Source organism: Crotalus tigris, unplaced genomic scaffold (assembly GCF_016545835.1).
Source record: "Crotalus tigris isolate CLP2741 ecotype Arizona unplaced genomic scaffold, ASM1654583v1 scf7180000024119.3904262, whole genome shotgun sequence".
NCBI classification, from domain to species: domain Eukaryota; kingdom Metazoa; phylum Chordata; class Lepidosauria; order Squamata; family Viperidae; genus Crotalus; species Crotalus tigris.
This window is the reverse complement of record NW_024100396.1, coordinates 2,936,747-2,946,353: the sequence shown is the minus strand read 5'-3', so window position 1 is coordinate 2,946,353 and position 9,607 is coordinate 2,936,747.

Sequence of the window (9,607 nt, the reverse complement as noted above, 5' to 3'; positions counted from 1 at the left end):
CCCCAGACTTAACAATTGTCGATAAGAAAGACAAAAAAGTTTGGATAGTGGATGTTGCAGTGCCTGGAGATAGCAGAATAGAAGAGAAAGAACTGGAGAAGATAACAAAATACAAAGACCTACAAATAGAAATAGAAAGACTGTGGCAAAAGCAAGCAAGGGTAGTACCAATAGTCATAGGCTCCTTGGGTGCAATCCCAAAACAACTGGAGCACCACGTGAACACCATTGGCATTGACAAATTTGCTATTAGTCAATTGCAAAAGGCAGCCTTATTAGGAACTGCTTCCATCCTGCGACGATATCTGTAATGCCATCAAACATCCACATCTGCCTATCCCAGGTCCTGGGTAAGGACTCGATAGGTAGACAAAATGCCAAATCCAGGCTGAACATCTGGCTGACTGTGCGATGAATGATAATAATAATAGTAAAGTTGGAAGGGACCTTGGAGGTCATCTAGTCCAACCCCCTGCTCGGGCAGGCTTTCTTCACTTCATCTTTGCAGGCTCGGGCTATTTGCTGATATTCTGACTTAGTTATGTTCCCCTCTTTCCACTTTCTATACTTGTCCTTTTTATCTTTCAATTTGTCATCTAAATTTTGATCACCACAGGGTCGTGGTACAAGCATCGTAAGTGTGAAAAATAGTCATAAGTCACTTTTTTCAGTGCCATTGTTAACTTCAAACAGTCAATAAATGAACTGTTGTAAGTCAAAGACCACCTGTATTGTTAGTATAGAACAGTGACACAACATTTGAAGAGTTGAGTTGTGCCAGTGCCATCAGACAGCTATTTTATACTGAACTGTGCAGTACATTATATCTACTTAGGATTTTAAATTTAAATCATGCATCTTTATGCAATATTTAAAACAGTCCAGAAAAATACAGGGGAAAAAATGCCAAACCCTGTAGGTAAATAGGCTTTCTGCAACTTGAAGCCTCAAGCAAGAATTCTTCATCCTTATGGTCAATATTCATAAAGAGAATGATAAAATACAATCTTGTTACTTACGAACACATCTAAATGTTCCTTCATTCCTGGTTCATCATTGCCATCTAAGTGAGGTATATTCTGAAAAACTACAGAAAACTAAGATTAACCTTTCCCCCTTAGAATCCTTTAGGATACTTTTCCTGCAACTAAGCTATTTATATGTCTATATTTCATGTAATTCTCCAATGTCAGATGAGATAGCGAAGATTATCTTCCTAGAGGATTTGAGTTAAACTACCTCTTCCACCTGCTTATCATATAATGACTTGCAAAAGTCTTTGAGTAATAACAGGAAAGTGAAATGTAACCCTGTCCATCAAGTTGTGACAATAAGACTTAAAACTTAAAGACACACATGAAATATCAATCGGTTGGGATTTAATCGTATATTCCTTAATGACGAGATTTCATTGCAGTCAGTAAGTACTATGACCCTCAAAATAATCAGATCTATATACTATCGTTATTTGCATTAATAATGTTTTAAAGTATAAGATAATTCTACTCACTTGTACACGGAGTTATATTTTACTGTATTAAATGGTTTAAAAGCCATAGCAACATCTTTTCCATAGGTCTCTTCTTATTAAGAAGTCAATTCATTATGTAAGAATGAATTAATTTCATTCTCTCAACCAGGATAGAGAAGTTATGGCCCTTTAGAAATGGAGCTCTTAGACGTTGTGACTCAGCAAAGTCTAGAGAATCTTTGCCTAACACAAAATGGTGAATGAATTTTAGGCTACATTATTAACATTCTAAAAAGTGACATTAGTGACATTTTAACATGACAGCTAGGCATGTTTTTAATTTTTGAAAAACTTGTTTTTTTTCCCCTTCTTGTCAAGGTCATTTCTTTTGGTATGGGAGAACCCATTTTCAATACTAAACAGAGAACCTACTCTGGAAGTCCCTGAATACACTTGGAAGTCATAAGAAAGATATAAACCCAGCTGGGAAAGAGTAATGAAACCCATAAATTTGCCACATGTGGAATGTTATGTAGAATCCATGTTTTCTACTGTTCAAGTCTCACATGTAACAAGTGTCTTTGTTTGATCATTTGCTCATTGATATATCACGTATACGGATTCCTCTCAAATTCAGAGTTCAAAGTTTTATCAGCTTCCTGCAAAACTCGAAATGCCTGACTTTGGGTGCAACAAATTCATGAGATCACTACTCAGTTGTTCAAAAAGAAATGGAGCCAGTTCTCACATCAACCAATGTTTATAGGCAAGCCCTCCCCAGTTTTCACCTCTTCTTCAATTTGTTCATTTCTCCCCAGGAAGTTTAACCCACAGCTCAAGAATCTCTGCCTAAGAGAGCTCTGCATGTTTAATCCAGGGATGCTCAGGTGTGGAGTATTGCTATTTCTGTTGGCCTCTTATACTTCAGCTAGCTTGTCTTTGGCTGTGACATACCCTTGATCTGGCAAGACCTGATAGGATGCCAAAGAAGGCCGGTCATCTCCTTGGGAATTCTGATGGCTTTATGACTTCATCCTTTCCTAACTGACAGTCTAAAGTGTCAGTTGTGCCAGTTGTCAGAGCGAAGATGGCTCCTAAGAGGTCAGTTGGTCTTCAGAAAGGCTCCTGGACTCTGGGGAACCTTCTCTCTTTTTCTAACCAAATATCAGGGTTAAGTGGTGGTGAGTTTTGGTTGGGATTAGGGTTAGGTTTCAAATGAGGATGAAAGTGAAAGATAGAATGAGAGTGAGGTTGTCAGGATCAGGGGGAGAGTTTGGGAGGTGGAAGGAGTGGAAGATGGGGAAAGGGACAGGGAGAGGAATATACAGGGGGAAAGGGGACAGAGAAGCAGAAGCAAGGGTTGAAGGGAATGGGGAGGAGGAGGGACAGAAAGGAAAGAGGGAGGGAGAGAGGGAGAGAGAAAGAAGGATTCATAGGGAGGTAGATGGGGAAGATGAGTGAGAGGGAGCTGGACCAGGAGAGGAGGAAAGAGGGGAGGTGGACCGAAAACAGACCATAAAGTGGTTGGGGAGAAGAGAAGCAGAGGAAGGGGACAGAGAGGAGGGAAAGCGAACAGGGAAGAGAACAGGGAGAGTGGGCAAGAGGGAGAGGGGAGTGGGAAAGGCAGGGGAGATGGTGAGGGAAGATGGGGGAGAGGGACAGAGTGGGAGGGGAATGGGGGAGGGGCATGGGCATGGGAATGGAGAGGAGAGGGGAGAGGGAGGAAAAAGCAAAGAGTGAATGAGATGTGAAGCAGAAATAGGACAGGGAGGGGAAGGGGAGATTGAGGTTGGTGAGGGTGACATTGGAAGGGAGAGGGGAGGGACAAGAAGATAGAGAGGGGGAGGAACCTTGAGGGGGAGGAAAGAGGAGAGGGAATGAAGGGACAGAGAAGGGGAGGGATGAAGACAGGTAGGGGAGGGGCAAAGAATAGAGTGAGAGGGGAAGAGGAAGGGGGAGGGGGGGAGAGGGAGGGAATGGGAGTGGGAAAGTGGGAAAAGGAGAGGGAGCAGTATAATGGTAGAGAGATTAACCATGAGGAGTCTGGTGAGAAAAGATAGAGGGGAAGGGAAGGGAGAGTGGAGGGGGAACATAGGGGGAGAAAGAGGGGGACAAGAAATGGAGGAGAACAGTGAGAAGGACAGGGACCAAATGGAGGACAGGGAGGGGGAGAAAGGAGGACAGTGTGTGTGGAAGGGAGAGAGGGATTGGTAGGGGAAGGGTAGGAGGTAAAAAAGGCAGAAGCAAGGGGGAGGAGAGAGTATGAGGTAGGTGGATGGTGAAAGAGATATGAAGGGGAAGTGTGATGGAAGGGGAGGGGAGGAAGAGATGATAAAGCTGATGGGTAAGAGATTGAGAAGGGGAATGAGAGGGGGAGATAGACCATGACAGTTTGGGAAAGAGGAGAGAGAGAGGAAGGGAAGGGAAGGGAAGGGAAGGGAAGAGAGATGGGAAAGGAGAGGGGTAAGGGAAGAGGAGGGAAAGAGGGGGAGGGGCAGCTGGGAAAGAAGAGATAAAATGGAAGAGGGGAGGGGAGAATGAGGGATGGATGGGAAGAGGGAGAGGGGTAAAGGAAGCATGAGTGGAATTGAGAGGGGGATTTGTTAGTTGATAGGGCTACAAGTAGAATATAGTAAGAGTAAGGGACAAGATTAAATTAAAAACAGGAACAAGTGCTTAAAAGCTCAGATAAAGTGACAGGGATAAAGTCACGGAGAGCAAAGAAAGAAAAATAAGATAGAAAGTCAAGTTTGCTATTGCTCTGAAGTCAACTAGAACTGATCTTGATGTTAAATGTTTCCTACACTACACATCCTCAAAGTGACCGTGGATCCTCATTTATTAATACCAATTTAATATTTTTATGCTTTAGTAGTCTTATCATATTGTAGTTATAGCAGTTAGTCTTGTTTGAGTTGGTGTTTACAGGACTGTTGGCAGTGATATACAAGTGGTATGTTGTTTCCTAAGCACTGTTCAGCATGTTTCCAATATCAATGACACCCAGTTGTATGATACAATATTTACACAAAGGCATATCCTGCTTAGCAGACATTGAATATTCATTGGCATAATGCAGCTCATGATGAATTCAGGTGTCATTACCATATGTGTCACATACAATGTATTATTGTGAAATTATTAGTGTATTTACATTCTATTCAACCCTACAATGATCATCTTTTTAAATTTCCTTTCCTGTGAGAATAACCAGTGGAGCAGTTAAAATATATGTTTGCTTTTTTTTTAATGACACTCAGATCTGTATAGAAAGGGAGTATGTGTTCTCTAACCTATTCGGATCTGATGTATTTTCTGCTTCAATTCAGTTAGTGAATGGAAAAACAGAATTCTGCTAACACTTACTGTTGAGTCCGTGGCGGGAAAACAGACACGAGAAGCAGCTGGAGTTCTCAGTTTCATTTATTCAGTGTTCAGCTTACAGGAAGATGGCTTCAGCCTCGCCCAAACACCTCGCAGCCTCTTATATAGGCAACTCCCGGGTAAATGGGTTACTTTTCCCGCGTCAGCACCCGCGCATGCGCACGGCGCTGGCGACAGCCTGTCTGGTCCCGGGCAGCTTTGCACCTGCCCGGGACTGCCTGCAAACGCCCGAGCCGTTTGCAAGGCTCGGGACATAACACCCCTTTCCCCCGGGCTAAAACTACTACCAACATACAACATTTATTTTATATGACATTTTGCTCCCCAGTACTCCCACTGATTACTGGCTTTTGCCTTGCCAGCAATGTTATGTAATCCTCTAGATACTTAGGAGATTTCTTTGCTCTCTGTGACCTTCTTAGCTCTGGGTTACTGGCATAAGTCCCCTGACTGGAGGGAGGCGTGAGCCTGTTCTCTCTATTGTGCCCTGGGGTCTTCCAAGGACTGTGCCCCGATGCCGGGCCTGCTTGCTTGCCCACCGGGCTCGTCAGGCCAGGGCTTCTGTTACTTTGTGACCTGGTTGTCCTACCTAGCTGTAGACCCTCAGGCCCCTTGAAGTGATAGCCGCTGCTGGGCGTCTCTGTAGAACCTCCTAGGTCAGTCCAAGACCTGTCAGGAGGCTGTCCATTCCCTGAACCCCATTCTGTGTTCGGGCTCGTGTGGGTTTCTGTACTTTCCCAAAACTCAGGTGTTCCCTGATTTGTGCTAGGGTTGTTGTAGTCGGGACTTGGTTCCTCGACTAGCTCTGTGTATGTTTGACCCCCTGTAGGATTTGGGGTAAGGTCAGGCCAACCTTGGGAATTGTGTGCCAGCTCTCTTGCGGGGAATGATTTGTTGGGATGCCCCCGGGTATCCTCCGTTGCTGGAGTGCTGTGTGATGTGTGTGGAAAGTGAGTATGCCCCCGGGGTGACTCCCTGGCTGGAGTAGGCGTGAGTGCCTGTTGTGTGGGTAAGCTCCATGACTTCTTTTCGGAGCAATTGCAGAACCTTGGGACGAGCCGTTTGTGGCTCCCTCAGTGGAGATGGGCAGTAGCTCTTGCCCTTCCCTTTGCTCCAAAGGGTCCCCCTCCCCCCCTGGAAAAGACCCAGGAGTCTCAGCAGAAAAGTCTCGCCTAGAGCGAAGTTGGTCGATGTGCCGACGCAGGACACGACCGTTGTCCAGGGCAACCTCGTAGGAGAGAGGACCTGTGATCCTGGACACAGAAGCGGGGACCCATGTATGACCAGGCCCGTAATTGCGAGCCCAAACCGGGGCACCCACAAGTAGTTGTCTAGGTGCCCTAGGATGTGAGGTAGATGAAGGCAGTCTGTCCGGATGCAACCGGTCAAGTCTAGTAGTAAGTTGGCGCCCCCAACGAAGTTCAGCTGGACTTCTCCCTGTAGAAGTGGACGGTGTGGTGCGATAAGAAAGGAGAAAGTCAGCCAACCTGTGATGCCAGTCCCCGTAGGTGAGTCTCTTCAAGGCGTCCTTTGCGATGCGCACCATGCGTTCAGCCATACCGTTGGTGGACGGGTGAAAAGGCGCAGACGTGGCATGACGAATCAGGTTTGCCTGTAAGAAAGCTTGGAATTCGGAGGAGGTGAATTGAGGGCCGTTGTCGGACACAATGACATCTGGCAGCCCGTGTGCAGCAAAAATCCCCCTCAGTACCTGAATAGTCTTTGCAGTGGTGGTGGATGAGACAGGCACAACCTCAAGCCATTTTGAATGGCTGTCAACAAGGACCAAGAAGAACTGGCCCTGAAAGGGCCCAGCGTAGTCAATGTGCACCCTAGACCATGGGGACTGTGTTTCCTCCCATCTATGCACAGGAGCTTGGGGCATCTCTGGGCGAGATCGTTGGCACAGGTGGCATGCGTGTACCTTAGCCTCAATATCTTTATCTAAAGCAGGCCACCACAAGTGCTGCGTGCAAGAGCCTTCATACGAACAATGCCAGGATGACCCTCGTGGCGGGATTCTAAGACCCTAGTCCTCATTGAGGTGGGATGACAACTCTGTTTCCCCAAAGCAGACAACCCTGAGAAAGGGACAACTCGTTTCTTTTGGACCAGAAACTCTGAAACTCAGGACTAGGGCAGTGCTCAGGCCAACCGGACAGGACCCAGGAGCGGACACGTGAAAGTGTGTGATCTGTACCTGTTTCAGCGGTAACATCCCTGGCACTAAGAGGAGCTCGGGCAAGGCTTGGATTGATAGAATGTTGACAGCTGGCGCGGGGTCAGCTTCTACTACTGGCAGAGGCAATCTACTGAGGCCATCAGCATGGCCCATTTCTTTCCCAGGCTTGTGGAGTAATGAAAAATCATATGCAGACAAGAAAATAGACCACCTAAGCATTCTAGGGGAAATGATGTGGGGAGTCTGCTTACGTGTGGTAAACAGTCCCAGCAGAGGCTTATGGTCAGTGAAGACCGTGAAATGCCTGCCATATAGAAAATCGTGGAATTTTTTAATTCCAGCAACAACAGCCAGAGCCTCCCTGTCTATCTGAGCGTAGTTGCGCTCGGCAGAAGACAGTGTTCTGGAGTAGTATGCAATAGGAACCTGAGTTCCATCAGACCTGAGGTGACTCAGGACAGCTCCAACCCCGTAGGGGGACGCATCACAAGCGATGCACACAGGGAGAGACTCGTTGAAATGTGCAAGAACACTGTTAGAAGTGAGCAAGGCCTTGACTTCTTTAAAGCAAGCCTCATGCGCTTGTGACCACAGCCACACAGCCTGTTTGTCTAGTAGCCTGTGAAGAGGCTCAGCTACACTAGCTTTATGTGGAAGAAAAGAATTGTAGAAATTCAGGAGGCCTAGAAAGGCCTGAAGTTCGGCCTTAGACTTTGGCCTGGGTGCATCTAAAATAGCAGTTAGTTTGGATTCAGCAGGATGAATCCCAGCAGCATCAATTTTGAATCCCAGAAATTCAGTAGAAGGCACCCCAATCTGGCATTTGTCTTTTCTGAGCTTCTGATTTCCTGAATCTTAACAGGAGGCCTGAGAATCTTAACAGGACAGCCCTAAGCCTTTCAGCTAGAATGTGTGTGGAGTCTCCCTGCAATCAAGACATCGTCAAAGTAGGGGCAGACCCCTGGTATACCTCGTAGTGTGTTTTCCATAACGCTTTGGAAAATCCCAGGAGCGACATTCACTCCAAACTGTAGCCTTTTTACTTTAAAGGCTCCCCTGTGGGTCACAATGGTCTGAGCTATGGCAGCATCATCATCACAGGCAGCTGTTGATATGCTTGAGCTAGGTCAAGCTTTGCAAAAACACGCCCCCCCTTGAGAGAGGCCAGAATGTGACTGACCACAGGAACAGGATAGGCATGTTGCTGCAATGCCTTATTGAGTGTGCATTTGTAATCAGCACAAATGCGAATGTCCCCATTTGCCTTTAGAGGCGTGACAATGGGGGTCTCCCACGGGCTGGAATCAACAGGTTCTAGGATTCCCTGTTGGATTAGTTTGTCTACTCAGTGTCAATCTTACTTTTTAAAGCAAAAGGGACCCTTCTTGCTTTAATCCTAATGGGAGTGACAGTGGGGTCTAGCTTTAAGGACACAGGGGTCCTTTGAATGTGCCCAGCTGGGGGCTGAAAACATCTGCAAATTCTGTGCAGACTTCCTGTAGGTCGAGTGTTTGTAAGCTATTGAGTCCTGTGACGTGTATCCCCAGGGCCTCAAAACCAATCGAGTCCTATGAGACTCGTTCGTTCACCCCCTACTACTAATAAGTCTAGTGGACCTTCAAAACTCTTGTATTGCACGTTAAGGTGTGGCCTCCCCCTTAACACACACTCTTGAGTTCTGAAAATCTGTTAATACAATATCAGAAGGCCTTAACTTGGCCTTAGACCCACTTCTGGAACAAATCTTCCTAAATGTATGCAATGAAATGATGGACAGGGCAGACCCTGTGTCTAGTTCCATAGATAATGGAACCCCTTGTAGCTTCACGTTGAGTGACAGCTTTTTCTTCATGGGCTTGTGTGTGCCTGTTCTACAGATGCTTCTTCGCGAAGCGCAAAAACCTACCCTATTCTGGCTGGGGAATCTGGTACCCTTCAGGCGTTCTTATTGGGGTTGTGCCTTTCGTCGGCCCAGGCACACAGCTGCAATGTGCCCTTGTTTACCGCATGCCCGGCAGGTAGCGGAGCGGAACTTGCAGTCGGTTCTTCTGTGGCGACCTCCACAGCCGATGCACTTGAGCGGAGCCGAAGAGCTTCCCTTCTGGTTCTCTTCCGTCGCGGGGTGTAGACGGTCGACTTCCTCGTCCGGATCCTCCTCGGAGTTTCGTCGGACGTCTTCCTGGTGCACGGACGCACCCTCTGCACTGTTTCTGATCGGCCGCATGTTTTTGACGGCGCCGCCTGCTGCTTCTTCTGCGGTGACTTCCCTTAATGCGTCTTGGAAGGATAATTCTTCCTTTGCGAAAAGTCTCTGTTGTAGCTCGCGATGCCTTAACCCGCACACGAATCGGTCCCTCAGTCGTTCCTCGAGGTCCTTGAACTCGCAGGGCTTGGCGGCCTTCCGTAACGCTGCGATGTATTCCTTGGCTGACTCACCGGACCGTTGATCCCTTTGTTCGAAGGTGTGGCGCCATGAGATAACGGACACCTTGGGATGGAAATGCTCCTTCAGCATCTTCTTCAGGTCTGCGTAGCTTACAGACTCTACTGGGACAGGTGCTGCAATGTTT